Consider the following 18,041-nt stretch of genomic DNA (forward strand, 5'->3'; position numbering starts at 1 on the left):
CTCTCTGTCTCTCGGGGGAATAGGATTCTGGGTCCTAACATTTGGAGGTCCCACCGAGATTTCATTTTCTCGAGAGACAGAACCTGCCTGTGAGAAAGCAGGGGCGATCCCAAGTCCTAGGCGTTGGGAGGGGATCCCAGACCCTCATTTGGAGGAACTTGAGTGTTCCATTTGGGCCGCGGCGGGGATTCGGCCAATCCCCAGGGAGATTCATTCTGGGAATCTCGCAAGGAGGACCACAGGGTCCTATTGGGAGAGGCTTTCCTCTCATTTGGGCTCAAGCATTTTAGGAACCCTGGCGCCAGGTGAAGAACTAATTGAGCTAGTCACCGACCACCCGTCAAGTGGACGCCTTTCGGCCTGATATCCCAGTTGGACGGTGAGGAGGTTGAATGGGGTGCGCACCAGTGTGAGAGAAGGACCGGTCCGAGCGAGTGCTGGAGAGTGTTGTGTGTGTGTGGAATTATTGTTGCCTTTACCCTTTTTGTTCTATCTCTCTTGGTGTTTGAGTCTCCTTCCACAATGGGACAGGGACAAACAACCCCAAAGTCTCTGATCCTTTCTCACTTTCCAGAAGTTAAAGAAAGGGCCTTAAATGCGGGTCTGGTCATCAAGAAAGGTAAGTTCGACACCTTTTGTTCTGCAGAGTGGCCCACCTTTGGAGTCGGGTGGCCCATTCAAGGTTCCCTCTCCCTAGACCTGATCACTAAGGTTAAAGCAGTCATTTTTCAGCCAGACAATCGAGGCCATCCAGACCAAGTTCCTTACATTTTGGTTTGGGAGGATCTGGTGAGGAACCCTCCCCCTTGGTTAACAGTTTTTCTGACCCACCCCTCCAGTTCGGCCCCCGGGGCTAAAACCCCAGTCACGCCCGCCTTGGTCATAAAGGAGGAGGAAAAACTTCCTCTTCCCACCTTGACCGGTCCTCAAATTAGGGCATCTCCTTCACCATCTCCGGTCTTACCAGAGAGTTACCCCCTTTACCCATCCCTCGCAGGGGCAGAGGAAGATCGGCCGCCTCCATACGTGACTCCCCCTGGCCAAGCCAGTGCCCCGGAGGAGGAAATTTCCTCATCCTCCTCAACAGGACTGGCAGCAGGAGGAGGAATGGGTCGAAGACTTCGCCCCCGAGGGATCCGGGAAAGGGAGGGGGAAGACGGGCCCCCCTCATCAACACAGGGGGAGGAAACTGTCCCTACACTTCCAGTCTGGATGGTGGGCCAAGGGGGACCGGGAGGAGGGCAACAGTTTCAGTACTGGCCCTTCTCCTCCAGTGATCTATATAACTGGAGGACGCAGAACCCGCTCTTTTCTGAAGACCCCAAGTGTCTCATAGATCTCCTGGAGTCCATCATGCATACACACTGTCCCACTTGGGATGACTGTCATCAGCTGCTCAATACTCTTTTTACGACGGAGGAACGAGAGCGCATCCTCAACGAAGCGAGGAAGAACGTCTTGGGGGATAATGGGAGACCCACAACTCTCCAACCAGCCATAGACGAGGCTTTTCCCCTACGCCGCCCTAATTGGGATTTCGGGACCGCAGAAGGTAGGGAGCGTCTTCGGATCTACCGCCAGACTCTTATGGCCGGTCTCCGAGCGGCCGCCAGAAGGCCCACCAATTTTGCAAAAGTGAAAGCAGTCGTTCAAAGGGAAAACGAAAGCCCAGCCGGTTTCTTAGAGCGCCTCTATGAGGCATACCGTCAGTACACCCCTATTGACCCTGAGGCGGACCTCCACCGGTCTGCTGTGGTACTCTCATTCATTAATCAGGCAGCTCCAGACATTAGGAGAAAACTCAATAAACAGGAAAACTTAGGGGAGATGACTATAAGGGAAATGCTGCAGGTAGCGGAAAAGGTCTTTACCGCTAGGGAAACTCCAGAAGAAAGGGAGGAAAGACAGAGAAAGGAAGACAGGGAGGCCCAGGAGAAATTGAGAAAGGAGGACCGGGAGTTCCAGGCTAAGGAAAACCGAAAGCAACAGAGAGAAATGGCTCGTATTTTCCTAGCGGGTGTCCGGGACCAACCCAGGGGAGGGGGCCACGCCAGGACCCCGGATAAGGAACACTGTTTTTACTGTAAGGAAACGGGGCGTTGGAAGAGAGAATGTCCTAAGTTAAAGGGAAGAAGAGGGTTTGGAAGGAGACCGGGGGAAAACAGGGAAAGGGAACGAGCAGTAGAGCAGGCCAGAGTCCTCCTAGCCGGAGAAGAGGACTGAAGGAGATGGGGCTCAGACCCCCTCCCCGAGTCCTGGGTAATAATGCATGTGGAGGGGAAGCCGATGGGGTTCATGGTGGATACCGGCGCCCAATATTCGGTTTTAAACAAGGCACATGGACCTTTGAACAAGGCACGAACAAGTGTTGTTCGGGGGGCCACCGGTACGCAGTTATGTACATGGACTACCAAAAGAAAGGTGAACTTAGGAAAACACCAGGTCACACACTCCTTCTTGGTCGTCCCTGAGAGCCCCGCTCCCCTGCTCGGACGGGACCTACTCACCAAAATAGGGGCCCATATCCATTTTGAACCAGATGGAATAATTGTGACTGATCGAGAAGGGAGCCCGATTCATGTCTTGTCCCTATCATTGGCTGACGAGCATCGTCTGTTTGAGAGTCAACAGGAACCAGGAGGGGACATGACTCATTGGGTAAAAAGATTTCCCACGGCCTGGGCGGAGACTGCGGGAACCGGCCTCGCCAAACACCTCCCGCCCGTAGTTATACAATTGAAGGCTTCTGCTCTCCCCATTCGGGTGAAACAGTATCCTATGCCTGAGGAGGCCCGAAGAGGCATAGCCCCTCATATCCACAGGCTAATAAAGGAAGGAGTACTGCGACCTTGTCAGTCTGCCTGGAATACTCCTCTGCTCCCCGTCCGAAAGCCGGGAAGCGGGGACTATAGGCCTGTGCAAGACCTACGAAAGGTAAACGAGCAGACGGAGGACATTCATCCCACCGTTCCGAATCCCTATACCTTGCTCAGCCACCAACCCCCCTCGCAAGTATGGTATACAACCCTTGATTTGAAAGATGCTTTCTTCAGCATTCCATTGTCAGAAATTAGTCAGCCGCTATTTGCTTTCGAATGGCAAGAAGATGGGGGCCAATCCGGACAGCTCACTTGGACCAGACTGCCGCAAGGATTTAAAAACTCTCCCACCCTGTTTAATGAGGCCCTGAGCCAGGACCTGGAACCTTTTCGTCGGAGCCACCCACGAGTCACTCTATTACAGTATGTTGATGACTTACTGTTAGCGGCAGAAACCCGAGAGGAGTGCATCAAGGCTACTGAACACCTGCTAACAGAATTAGGTGAGCTGGGGTATCGGGCAAGTGCCAAGAAAACTCACATCTGTAAAAGGTCAGTGACATATTTGGGTTATCGGATTGCAGATGGGGCAAGATGGCTGACTGATGCCATGAAACAGACTATTCTGGCTATCCCATCCCCGACATCCACTAGGGGGGTGAGAGAATTCCTGGGCTCCGCGGGGTTCTGTAGACTCTGGATTCCAGGATTTGCGGAAATAGCCAGACCCCTATATGAGGCCACCAAAGAAGCTCCAGATTGGAGTTGGGGAGAGAGAGAACAACAGGCCTTTGATCAGCTAAAAGACGCTCTTTTGCAGGCCCCTGCCTTAGCCTTGCCAGATCCTACAAGACCATTCACTCTGTTTGTAGATGAGAAAAAGGGGGTAGCCAAAGGAGTCTTGACCCAACAGCTAGGTCCCTGGAAGAGACCAGTGGCATACTTTTCCAAGAAATTAGACGCAGTAGCGGCAGGATGGCCCCCCTGCCTCCGCATCATAGCGGCCATTGCCGTGCTGGTGAGAGAAGCCGATAAACTAACCTTTGGACAGGCCCTCTGGGTAACGGCCCCTCACCCGGTGGAGGGAATCCTTAAACAACCCCCTGGGAAATGGATGACGAATGCCAGGCTCACCCACTACCAGGGGCTCTTGTTGGATTCCCCTCGGATCACATTCACAGATCCCGTAATCCTGAACCCTGCCACCTTGTTGCCTAACCCGGAACTGCAGACACCTGTCCATAACTGCAAAGAATTCCTCTCCGAAGTTACACAAGTACGGGCTGACCTAAAGGATACCCCCCTGTCCGGCTTCAAATTAAACTGGTACACGGATGGAAGCAGTTTTTTCCGAGATGGAGCCCGAAGGGCAGGGGCAGCTGTAGTCGACCAAGAAGGAAATACGGTATGGAGCAGCGCCCTCCCACCCGGAACATCAGCCCAAAAAGCGGAATTAATTGCCTTGGCAGAGGCCCTGGAGAGGGCAAAAGGAAAGCGAGTCAATATCTACACCGATAGCCGCTATGCTTTCGGTACCATCCATGTCCACGGGGCCATCTATCGCGAAAGAGGATTCCGCACAGCAGAAGGAAAACATCTAAAGAACCTAGCCGAAGTCCAGCGTCTATTAATGGCAGTGGAAAAACCGAAGGCAGTGGCAGTGATGTATGTCCCAGGCCACCAGTCTGCCAAGACGCCGGAAGCTGTCGGTAACAACAGAGCAGATCAAGAAGCAAAGAGAGTAGCAATGGTGAGTCCTCCCATGGAGACAGGGCAACCTTCCACGGTTGCGGCGATAGACGTGCCGGTCCCAGAGCTCCCTCCGCTACCCCCCCGACCAGAATACTCCACAGAGGATTTCACTTGGATGAGAGCCCACTCCCCCTTTAGAGAAGGGGAAGACGGATGGAAAAGCGACTTGGAAGGCAAGTTAATTCTGCCTGAAAAACTCGGACGATTCCTGTTGGCTAACTTACATAAGTCCACCCATTTGGGGCGGAGAAAATTACTAGACTTGTTGACATCTGCGCAGCTCCGATTTCCGAACCAGACCATAGCAGTCCGCCAAATTGTGGAAGATTGTGCCAGCTGCACAATCATGAAACCAGGACGAAGGGAGGGGCACCATACAGGTACTCGGGAACGGGGGAGGGCTCTGGGAAGAAGTTGGGAAGTGGATTTTACTGAGGTAAAACCGGGAAAGTTTGGGTACAAATATTTGCTGGTATTCATAGATACCTTTTCAGGCTGGGTGGAGGCTTTTCCTACAAAGAAGGAGACGAGTCAGGTAGTGGCAAAGGCTTTGCTAGAGGAAATCATACCCAGATATGGGGTGCCCGAGGCAATTGGGTCAGATAACGGTCCGGCTTTTGTTAGTAAAGTCCTGCAGGGACTAGCCCAGACTATGGGGGCCAATTGGAAGCTACATTGTGAATATAACCCCCAGAGCTCAGGGCAAGTAGAAAGGATGAATAGGACACTAAAGGAGACTTTAGCCAAATTGGCCCTGGAGACTGGCGGTGATTGGGTGACGCTCCTTCCCTTGGCCATCTTCCGAGTCCGGAACTCCCCCTATGTCCATGGGCTAACTCCCTTTGAGATCCTGTATGGGGCTCCACCCCCCATCATTCAGAGGACCTTAAGCCCAGAACTAGGTGATCTGGCCCCAAATTACCTGACCATGTTGCAGGCTTTAGCTAAAGTGCAACAACGGATTTGGCCCTTAATTCAAGCATACCACGCTGTTAAGAGGGACCCGGCTCCGGAACATGGCATAGTCCCGGGTGACATGGTATGGGTTAAAAGGCATCAGTCCAAAACCCTAGAGCCTAGATGGAAAGGACCTTATGTTGTACTGTTTACTACCCCTACCGCCCTCAAGGTCGACGGGATTGCAGCATGGGTACACCATTCCCATGTAAGACGGGCTCACCCTCCGGAGAAAAAACAGGAAAATTGGTCCGCACGGAAGCATCCAACAAACCCACTCAAGCTCCGGCTGATACGGGATGCTCCGAAAAACGAGAACACTCCAGGTGCTCCGCAGCCCTCCTAGAATGGGATTATCACCTGGGTCCACTACACCCACATCAGACCGGCAGATCCGGTAGCTATGAAGAAAGGCTTCCTGCCAACAAGAAGGGTGTCCCACCACAAGGAAAATTTTTTCAAACTCAAACTTCATACTGGACCTCGGTAACTTTATTCCTTTTTCTAACCCTGTCCACCACTTGCTGGGGGCATACAAATCCACATCAACCTTTTAACCTGACCTGGATGATTGTAGATGTGTCCACAGGAGACATTCTTAACCAGACCTCCAAGGTGACCCCTCCCAGCACCTGGTTCCCAGAATTATACTTTGACTTAAGGGCCTTATTCACTGGCAGGGGACAATGGGATTTGCGCCAAAGTTACTTCTATGTCTGCCCCGCTCCCCAACCCAACCACAGAAAAAAATGTGGAGGAATCGCAGACTATTATTGTAAGTCATGGGGTTGTGAGAGCTCAGGGGATATATGGTGGCCACCCCCCAAACAGGGGGACCTTATTCAATTAAGTAGAGTCTCTCAATCTGGCATTACATACCACCAACCTAGACCTATAAATAAGGGATGCCCAACTCCCCCCAATTGTAATCCCATTATGATAAATTTCACTGATTTAGGAAAAAAGGCAACGAATTGGGAATTGGGTAAATCCTGGGGAGTCAGACTCTACAAAACAAATCATCCAGGAGCCCTTTTTACTTTGCGGCGTGTGCAACAACCAGTCTCTACTCTAACAATAGGCCCTAATAAGGTACTTAGGCCACCCTATGTAAAGCCACCTCCCCGACCTTCCACAGCTCATCACCTTCCCTCAACCATAGCCCGGGCTAATGTTACAACTCCAAGACCATCAGAAACCAGCCCTCCCCTGGTGAGGCCCAGTCTCATGACCGCATCTAAAGACCCCCTCTGGGAGCTAGTGGGTGCTGCCTTCCTGACGTTAAACCACACCAACCCTAACATGACTAACTCCTGTTGGCTATGTTATGATGTGAGGCCCCCATTCTATGAGGCAATAGGGCTAAACACCACTCATGATACCTCATCTGAGGAAAACCCTACTCAATGTTCCTGGGGAGACCGTAGGAGAGGTCTGACCATACAGCAGGTAAGCGGCCAAGGAACCTGCTTAGGAAAAGTGCCAAAGAACAGACGGGACTTATGTACTGTTATTAACGCCAGTTCTACCTGGGAAAATGCTATTAAATGGGTAATTCCAAAGGACAATGGGTGGTGGCTATGCTCGCGGTCTGGACTCACCCCATGCCTATCAACTAAGGTGTTTAACAGCTCTAAAGAATTCTGTGTTATAGTGACTGTGCTGCCCCGCATCCTCTATCATTCGGAAGAGAGTCTATATTCATACTGGAATACAAAAATGGTTGAAAAAAGGAAAAAGAGAGAACCTATTTCCACAGTAACTATTGCTACCCTACTCAGCCTAGGGTTAGCGGGAGCAGGAACCGGCATAGCTTCTTTGGCCACCCAGCAGAAAGGGATGTCTTCGCTGCGTGCAGCCATAGACGAAGATATAGAGAGGATAGAAACCTCCATTAGCCACCTAGAAAAATCCCTCACTTCCCTGTCTGAGGTAGAACTTCAAAACCGACGAGGTCTGGACTTGTTGTTCCTCCAAAAGGGGGGACTATGTGTTGCTCTAGGGGAAGAATGTTGTTTTTACGCTGACCATACCGGAGTTGTTCGTGACTCCATGTCTAAACTTCGAAAGAGCCTGGAACAAAGAAAACAAGAAAGAGAGGCCGGGGAAAGCTGGTTCGAGTCTTGGTTTAACCAGTCCCCATGGTTGGCTACCCTTTTATCTGCATTGGCAGGGCCAATAATAATCATCCTATTACTTGTTACCATAGGACCCTGGATTCTAAACCGACTTATGACTTTTGTCAAAAGTCGAATTAATACTATCCAACTTCTGGTCCTCCGCCAACAATATCAGGCTCTTCATCCCCTTGAGAATGATTCCTCAATTTAGGCCGTAAGAAAAGGGGGGAATGAAAGGAATAGGAGGTCTCAGCGGGCCCCAACCCCCTTGTTGGAGAAACCAGTACCAAACATCCCATGTAGATAAGATAAGCAATGCGGCAGGGCTCAGTTAGGGCATATAGAATGTGGGGAATGTGAGCGGGGGGTACATGCAAGATGTGAAGTACGTGCAAGATGTGAGGTACGCGCAAGATGTGCTCTGCCTGCTTGCCCAATGTTGATAACGAAAATATGCATGCCACCGCGGTCTATATAAGATTTCCCCTAAAGAGGCTCAGGGTCGTGTTTTCCTAACCGGTCCTGCGTGTCCGTGTGGGAGCTCGACCCTGGCTAGCCAGCCCAATAAACTCTGCTTTGTTGATTGCATTCACGCCTGGCTCTCTGTCTCTCGGGGGAATAGGATTCCGGGTCCTAACAGAAGAACTTAGAATATTATAATAGAGCTCTCTTAATCTTGAGGTTACATTTCCAGTTTTAACAATGTCAAAAATAGAGCTCAAATGCTACTTTTTGCATTAGATTCATTCATTTATTCATGTTTCTCTATTTCCTAGGCTTTAAGCATTCTGTGGGCTCATCCCACTCTCTTTTTTTAAATAACAGTTTTCTTTCACTTATATATATTCAACTTAAGTAACTAGGAGTTGGATCAGATGTTGTAAAAATAGTGTAGAAATAGAACAAATGGTCTTGAACACCCTTCATGCAGCTTCCTCCAGTGGTGAGCTCTTATACAGGTATAGTATAATATCAAAACTAGGAAATGACTTTGGTATTTTACTATTAAATAGATTGTAGATATTACTGAAGTTTTTGCCATTTTGAAAACTGTGATCATGAGTATTTATGTACATGTGATCTTATCCCATGTATAGATTCATGTATCTACCACAATGATTAAGACATAAAACCAGCCAGGCATCAGTGGTTCATGCTTGTGATCCTACCTACCTGGAAGGCTGAGATGGGAGGATTGTGGCTCTGGACCAGCTTAGCCAAATAGTTCACAAGACCTCATCTCCAAAAACTAACCAGAGAAAACGGACTGGAGATGTGGCTCAAGCAGTAGAGTGCCACCTGCTTTGCAAGTATGAAGTCCTGAGTTCAAACTCTAGTCCCACCATCATCAGAAAAGAACAAGTTCCTGACACATCTTTTCATTCTGACCCACCTTTCATGCACTCTATGCCTCTGGTCCTTAGCGACCCCTAATCTATTTTCTTCCTCTGTAGTTTTGGCTAAGGAAGTTGAGCACTGTCTCATGTGCTTCCTTGCCATTCACATTTCACATTTAATGAATTACATATTTATGTCATTTGTCCATTGAATTGGATTGTTTGGGGTTCTTTTTTCACTATTGAATTTTTACAGCTCTTCATATAATCTACATATATAAACGATTTTGGATATGTGGCTTGAAAATATTTCTTCCTAGAGCTACAGTTTGTCTTTCCATTTTGTTTTCTATTCTGATGAATTCTGACTTTTTAATTATTTTCTTTTATGGATCATGTGTTTGCTTTTATATGTGATTACTCTTTACCTAGCCTTAGATTCCAAAAGTGTTCTCTGATATTTTCATCTAAAAGTTTCATAGTTTTATAATTTACACTTCAATGCATGAAACATTTTGAATTAATTTTTGTCTATGGCACAAAATTTAAGTCAAGGTTCATATTTTTACATGCATGCATAATTGTTCCTGTACCATTTCTAAAAAGACTACACTGCTCCATTCAATTATGTTTGAGTCATCAAAAAATTCAAAGCTTCCTTCCATTTTTTAGTTTTGAAATTCTGTTATTAAGTCCATACAGATTTAGAAATTTTTATGTCTTCCTAATAAGGTCAACCATTTTCTTATTGAATGTTCTTTTCTATTCCTGGCAATTCTCCTTATTTCCAAGTCATTGTTTTCTGGTATTGGTATTCTAGTGATACCAGCTGACTTATGCTTACTGTTTATGTGGTACATCTATTTCATCTTTTTTACTTTCCATATCTTTGTTGTCACATTTAAATCATAGGTAGTAGGAACTGGCAATGTAGCTCACTGATAGAGCACTTGCCTATCATGTGCAAGGTCATGAGTTCAATCCCTAGTGTGAGAAATATGCTCTCCTGTCCAAACTCAAAGAATGGACCCAGACAGGTGGATACAGTGAAAGTGGGATTTTAAGGGCAACCTTGCAAGGGTCAGTGCTTGATGAGCAGGACCACCAGAAGCTGATACAGCAAGCATTATGTTGTCTAGTTTGTAAGTCCCTCCCCCAGTTCCTCATTGGCTGAGTACTATGGGGTTTACGTCTTTTCACTGGCAACATTCAATTCCTATTGGGTTATTTAAAATATGCATCTTCAGATTGGTCAAATTTTAGAGGTGGGCTTTAAGTGGTTACTGCCCTTGTGGTGGGAAGGTCTGCATGTGATATTTGCTTTTTCTCACATATCCATTCCTTCACTCTATGGTGATTTACCCCACTCAGTTTAAGTTCCCGTATCAGTTGTTCCTCATTCCATATGTGCATACTGACCTGCAAGTAAGGTGCTAGGGTTAAATGCCTTGAAAATGGACCACCGCTAACTTTATTTCTAACATATTTCCCCCTCTTTTTATTTTTACTGGCCTTATTTTCACTTTTGTGTTGTTTTTCAGATTGCTCTAGAATTTGACTTTCCTCATAATAGGTGGGTATATCTAATTTGGTTTCTAATAGTAGGAAATTATTCTGCTGATAGGTCATGGGTATCTGTTTGCTAATTGCTGTCTCAATTACTCTCTGTGCTAATCCTCTTTCCGAGGGCATAATACAGCAAACACCCTATTGCTGCCAAGTCCCAGTTACAATGATAAGAGATGTAAGAATTGAGGCCATTAAGCCTTTCCACTTTCCAAACCATCCTTCTAAGCATCCAGTGAAGGGACTGACAATGTTGGCATTTTCAGCCAGTTCATTAGCCAAAGCCATTAGTACCCGGAGTGCCTTTATGATTGTGCCATTGGGAACTGTGCTATTGGGAATAAAAGTACAACATTTTCCTCCCAGCATAACACAAATTCCCCCCTCCTCTGCCAGAATTGTGTCCAGCACTATCCTCTTTTCTCAAGTCATCCAGCTAGTGGCATCACTGACTAGCTACTGCCTGAAGAGCATCCCAGGTGTAGTTGATTAACCTCTGCTAATTATAGTAAATGAAATCAAACCAGTCCACATTTTTATCAGTAGTGACTACCAGAAGAGAGCAGACAAATCAAGTGGCTATCTAGTTGTGGGCCTTAAATTCACTGACACCAATTTAGTCAATATATATTGGAGTCAAAAGACCCTGCTGTTGCTTTCTGTGCTTGATGATTACTTTTATCTTGTTTGGGTACTTGGTGGAATACCAGGGTTAATGGAATGGCCAATTGAACTAGGACACAAGTCCCAGTCCAATTGAATGGTAACATGTCACTAAGGTCCTTTTCCCACAATACCAGCAGATGTCAGCCCAAGGTATGAGGAGGGCTGAGTAATTGCTAATTTTTGACTCACTGGTGACATTTAAGACATAGGTACAAGTTGTCAGTTCTCCCACAGGTCTAGTGAATTCTGCTGCCTGCCTAGAGAGGCAAAAGAAATAGTTAACATTCCTTATAGAGAAAAAATTAAGTCCCATAGGGTCTGATCTTCACAAAGCAGGAAAGAGCAAAGACAGACTGTTAGGTCTCATTTCCCCATCCATCCTTGTCTTGGTATAGAGCCAGCATGCAATGCATTCCTCCGGGATCAGTATCCCATCCAAAGGGAAATGGAATCACCTGTGCCTGTAACAATCACCCTTGTTAAGAGTCTGTAAATTTGACCCATTCCACCCAGGCATTCATATCACTATACCCAGTTTTTATTTCTAGAGTCTTTCTTAAATCTTTTATTTGAACTATCTTTACTATCTTGGGGTCATTGTTTGGCATATCAAAGTCCCTATTAGTATCTAGGGTTGTACTGGAACCAACTGGACATCAGGTTATATTTATGACCAACTGGAGGTTTAGTTGCCCTAGAGGGTTCTTTCCTGAGACAACTGCTTCTAATCCATATACCCATGGTGCTACTTTAGGTTTCTGGTTTAGGGTGGCTGGTTTGTCTATAGACAAAAGTATAAGCAGAGCAGAGCTTACATTTTGTATAATAACACATCCAAGCCAGAGCAACTTGAAATAAGAGAGAGTCAGAGAGATAGAGAGAGAGAGAGACAGAGAAAGATACTGGTTTCTTGCTTCCACACAGGAAATGGGAGCAAAGGCTCAAAATGGTGGCTCCCTTTTCCTAGTCTTATACTATAGAAATGGAGGAATACAAGTGGTCGAAGATATTGATTTGGGTGCCTAAGATGGTTGTTAAAACAGGGATGGGTCATCCTGGCCCCCCAAATCACAAGGACAATAGGTTTGCTTTAGAACTTTTCTTTGCTAGACATGATTATTCTCCACCCATCCAAGGATCCTTGCAGCTTGTTAACATCTCAAAAAGGAAAGCAGAAGCATGTAGCTCCTCTTTGTCTCCCTGTTTCTGTAATGTAGCATCTAAAAGGAGATGGGAGGGGGCTAGCTGCTCTGGCTCTCCAGCCTTCTTCCTTATTCCAATGTGAGGGTCTGGCCCTTTAAATATTAATTAAAATAATATAATTACCCTGTCTTCTCCTCCATATATCTTGCCTCATTTCCCCTGTAAACACCTTTGGTCCCTTTTAATATTAAAAGAGGTACAAAGGGGCAACAGTCCAATCTTTGGTAGCTACTTCCAGCTGAGTTTGGGTGCTTGCCCTACCTAGAAAGGGAACCAAAAAGTCACTTTCCTTATAATTTAGGAGGTGACAAGGGAAATTCAGTTGGCAGAAAATTTAGTTAAAGTTTGTCAGAATCAGGACCAGGAGACATCAAGTTATTCTTTTATAGAGACATTTTCTGGGAGGTAAATTGTAAATGTCTTAGAGAAGGATCCAAACTGTAGATGAAAAAAAACTTAGACATCAGTTATTGTTAGAATATTTTAAATGATTAGCAATTTACAAAACAATTTTTATTGCATTTAGCATTTTAGGATAATAATTATGATGGACAACATTAATTAGTACCATTAAGTTCTCCTTATCAAGTATATATTTAAGTTGTGCATTTTAGTGTAAAAAATGACATAATATACATCTTATTAATGGAATAAATTTCCCCCTTTTGATTTTGCCTTTAGAGTAAAGAAATTTTAAATAATTCACAATATGTTTTTATTACAGATGTACTTTGAGTGACCAATGTCCAAACCTTAATTAAATGGTACTGCTTTTAATTTTAGAAAACATACTTAGAGAAGGTAAGTGCATTTAACATTTAAAGACAACAACAGTTAGCATCACAGCTACACAGATGTCATATATATGTTAATGTAAATTTTTACCTTTGGAGTAGGATTTAGCAAAGCTTTAGACCTCTTACAGGATTAGGGAGACAGTGTTGATGCACCTAAATAGACTTGTTTTCATTGAAAAAGTGATGGTCAATTTGTTAACTTTTACATAGCATTTAAATGAAATTGAGACATATTAGCCACTCATTTTTAGACTGTTAAATGTATTAAAACTACTGAAAAGACAGAAACTTAAATGGACTGATTTAGTTAAGACTCAGTTTCCTCAATAGTCAAAAGCCAATAAAGTTAGCAAAATACAAGTGTTAGGAAAAACGCCGCTCTCAAAGAAAGCTCACGAGAAAAGTCTCACGTCCATAGAGCAAAGTTTAATGGCAGGCCCAAACTGCCAGGCTGGCTGGGGTAAAGATGGCACAGCCCCGAGTCTGGGCAAGCAGTGGCTTTTATAGAAGGGGAAGGGTAAGGAAGTTAGTACAGGTGCAATACTCTCTGGTAGGGTGGGGCTGTCTTAGAGCATGGGAGTTTGTTTAAGGGTGGGGCTGCCATTTTGGCTGATTCACAAAATGGTGACATTATTGTTCTATCATTCCCCCATTTTTTCTTTAATAATGATGAAGGTAAGGGCTGAGGATCAGGAATTGGGGTGAAGCATCATCTCTTTAACTGCTTCCTGCTGGCAGGGGCCTTTGTATGGGGCAAGATCCTCAGGCTCCTGTGGTGTCCTGGATGGGGACTTCACAGTAGTTTTCCAGGTGGTTTTGGAGAGGTTGGTATCCCTGGAGGTACAACTGGTTAAATTTTTGATTAGCAATAGCAGACATGTAATATGATACAAGGGAGGAAGCTTAAGAATAGAACAGCAAGAAGAAACAGGCATTAGAATGGGCATTGGCTAGGAGAACCACTGTGAAAACTTGTTCCCTAGACAATTTCAAGAGTCCTCCAATTCCCTTCTCCATTTTCTAATTGTTTCATGAGAAGTGCCACCATTGGGGGAACCCATTGAGCTTGACAGCAGTGGGTATCATGAGAATGACCAGATGAGGGCTGGTCCATCGAAGTCCCAATGAAGAGGGTAGAAGATCCTTTTGGAGAACAAGATACCCTGGTTTAACAGAAATTGTTATAGGGTGGGGAAGGATCTGGTTTGCATGTTCTCTGAGAAGTTCCCTGAGAAGGCAGGTAGTCAGACAGAGGAGCAGAGTCTATTGGATGCAAGTTTTTCTAGGAGAAAGGGGTGGCCGTACATTATCTAAGACCCAAATAGGAATATTAGGAGCCCTGTGAACTGTGAAGGCCACTTCTCTTGGTCACCCAAGGCATACTGAGGCTGACCTCAGTACAAAGCTTCCAACATCTACCAGCCAGAAGACTGGAAGATGCAGGTCCCATCTAGAAAGAACAAAACATTAGGATCCTGTCTTTTAGCTAACAGCAGGCAGACTCTTCAATAAAGGCTACCTTTTTAACAAAGAAATAATTTGTAAAGTTACAGAAGGGCATTCAAAGGGCATTTCAGGCCAATAACATGCCATATGGGACAACCTAGTGTTAATATTTGGAGGGAAATGACTGCCTAGGCCTGATCCTGTGGCCTGTCGCCCCTCCCCGCTTCCTGTGTACTCTGTGAGTGTTTATTCTAGGAGAAGTGGCAGCAGGCCATAGCCATCACCAAGTGTGGCTGGTGGCCCAGAATGTACTGGGTCCTCTCTATGGATTTTTCTTAGCTATGGCAGGCATTTTTGCTGTGTCCAGAAGCCGGCATCCTGTGCACAGGCGCGCCTGTTTGTTTTCTCTCCTCCCCTTATGGGGGTGGAGTTACAGCATGAGCATGGCAGCTGCAGGTTTTTGCAAGGGCTTTTTATAAAGCAGCTGACTTGAAGTTACTTTAGACTGAGAGGCCTGGCAAACTAGTTGGAATAACTTAAGTCATAAGGTATCATGCTACAAGTTTTTCATGGGAGGCAGGATCCCAGTAAACCCAAGGAGGGGAAGGCAGTCAGAGACAAAGGACACATGGTGAGACCATGGAGGAGGCAGAAAAGGTGAGCTGACATCTTAGGTAAGAGAGGGGAAGGCAGAGCCTGGAGGCATGACACACGCCTATGGGATTAGCCATCACCTGTGTCTCTCAGTTGCTCCCTTGACTGAACTGGCCCACTTTCAGCAAAACGAAACCTCCACTCTCTGGTCGCTGTGTCAGGAAAAATGGACATTAGATGGGGGGGAAGAGAAGCAGTCATCAGATGCCATAATCAAACAGGACTCCACCAACATAGCATGAGGCATAATCAAACAAATCTGGGGCTTAGTCTCAGCCCACAGGAAGGGAGCATGAGCTCTTCCAGAGCTGGAATCACCTTGAGGCCAGAATTGGCAAGGAGTGGCTTGCTTAACTCCATGATGGGGAAGTTTTTCAGGAAGATAGGAGATAGGTATGGTAAGCAGTGCAAGAAGCCTGTTTACGTGGGGAAGGAGGAGGTATGGGAGAGGAATTGGCTGATTTAGAAACTGGTTTACAGGCTAATAGAATCTGTGCAGGGGAACAGAAAGTACAGGGGGAGGGTTTGTTGCAGAGATAGGGAAAGGATTGGATGTAGGAAAATTCCTTCCATTTATCAGCACGCTCACAGAGATTGCATAAATCCCTTAAAATATTGGGATTGAAAGTGCCATTAAGTGGCCATGTGGAGGCATTGGCCACTGGATATTGGGGCCAGGCCTGATTACAGAGAAAAGTGAGCTTTCATGGCTTAAGATCAGGCATTAGGGGAGGGGCCCAGGGTTGGCCAGGAGACATCCCAATGGGAAGTCTGAAGGAATTTGGAAGGTTCAATTCCCATGCTGAAGGTCTGACCTGAGGAAAGATATGGTATGTGTCCCTGAAATATCAGGTCCTCAAGAGAAAGAGAGAAATGTGGAACACAACCCCCAGAAGGAACATCTTGACCAGCGGGGGGGGGGGGTGTCCACAGTCTCAAGTGGGGAACCCAGTTCCCAGGATGAGAGCAAGCTGTGACCTAGTGCTAGGGTTTTCGAAGAAATGAGAGAGAACCATAGCTCAGTATGCAAGGAAGAGTCACCGAGGGAGAGCGGACCTTAAAGGAAGATTGGCCGGTGGTGGATGGTGGTTGGAGGCATGCTGGGGTGGAGGAACTTCCCTGTGAGCTAGTAAGAGAGTGGCACTTTCTAGGATCGGGGGTCCCAGTAAAGCAGCTCAGATCCCGGAGGAAAGCTGGGAGAGCAAGGTCAGTGCTGGGAACTCAACCCGATCCCGGGTTTCAGCACCAAATGTTAGGAAAAATGCCACTCTCAAAGAAAGCTCACGGAAAAGTCTCATGTCCATAGAGCAAAGTTTAATGGCAAGCCCAAACTGCAGGCTGGTAGGGGAAAAGATGGCACAGCCCCGAGTGTGGGCGAGCAGTGGCTTTTATAGAAGGGGGAGGGTAAGGAAGTTAGTACAGGTGCAGTAGTCTGTGGTAGGGGTGGGGCTGTCTTAGAGCGTGGGAATTTGTTTAAGGACAGGGCTGCCATTTTGGCTGATTCACAAAATGGCGACATTATTGTTCTATCAACAAGTAATTACTTATCTTAAAAAACAAGACATTTTCTATAAGCCAGTTTTTAGCAGTTACTAAGAGCAGAATATTTTTAAAACAAGAGAATTAGATGTTAGCTTTATAACAAATTATTATATTTTGATTTTAGGAAATATTTTAGATAACTCTTAGATTACAGTCAACTTAATCACACAATAAACTTTTATAAATTCTACCCATCACATACTTTTAAAACTTATTCAGGATCTTCATAGGACATTCTGATGGTTTGTCCTTATCCCTCTTCCATTTTTGAAACAATCCTTTAGGACAAACCTTTTCTTACAAAATCCTTTATTTACAAGTAATTTTCTTTTCTCTTAACCTTTTTTACCCCAAAAATATACCCAATACCTTTTAATATTTTTTTTACTTGCTAAAATCTTAATTTCTATTAAACTTAAATGAAATTGTTTCTTTCCAATAGACCAAAGTACTTTTAATTTTATAATTTAATGAGTACTGGTAAAGAAAACAATCTTCTTTCATTCTTTTTTTTTTTCTTGGGTACTGGGACTTGAACTCAGGGTCTACACCTTAAGCCACTTCACCAGCCATTTTTGTGTTGGGATTTTTTGAGATAGAGTCTTGCAAACTATTTGCCCAGGGTTGCTTTCAATCCTCAATCCTCCTGACCTCTGCCTCCTGAGTAGCTAGGATTGCAGGCATGACCAACCAGCACCTGGCACAATCTAATTTCTTAAAATGACAGTTTATAAAAACACTTGTTCAAGTTGACTGAAATTTTTTAAGAGTAAGATATGAATTATAATTTTGATACAATAAAACACATTAAGACTACTTCACATATATTTAAGCAGTTCTATATAGCTTTGTTTAAAAATAATTTTCACTTTGACCCTAAATACTTTAAAGTTACCTCTTGAATAGATGTCTTTGATAACCTTGAATATCACATTAGCCTTATAGCAGCAGCTTAATAACCATTTTGAAGATGTTTATGTACACATACACATGCATGAAAGTTTTATAAATTAAGCATGTCAAAAATGTCAATTCAAGCATGCATAAGATGAGCTAGAATTCCAGGAACAAATTAAATTTTTCCCAATGCTGTTTTAGAGACATAAACAAAATGACACATTAAACAAAAATTAGAGTGCACTCTCAGAAAAATCTTTTAAACCATAGGTATAAGTTAGAAAT

The sequence above is a fragment of the Castor canadensis genome, chromosome 6 (assembly GCF_047511655.1).
Source record: "Castor canadensis chromosome 6, mCasCan1.hap1v2, whole genome shotgun sequence".
Classification (NCBI taxonomy): Eukaryota; Metazoa; Chordata; class Mammalia; order Rodentia; family Castoridae; genus Castor; species Castor canadensis.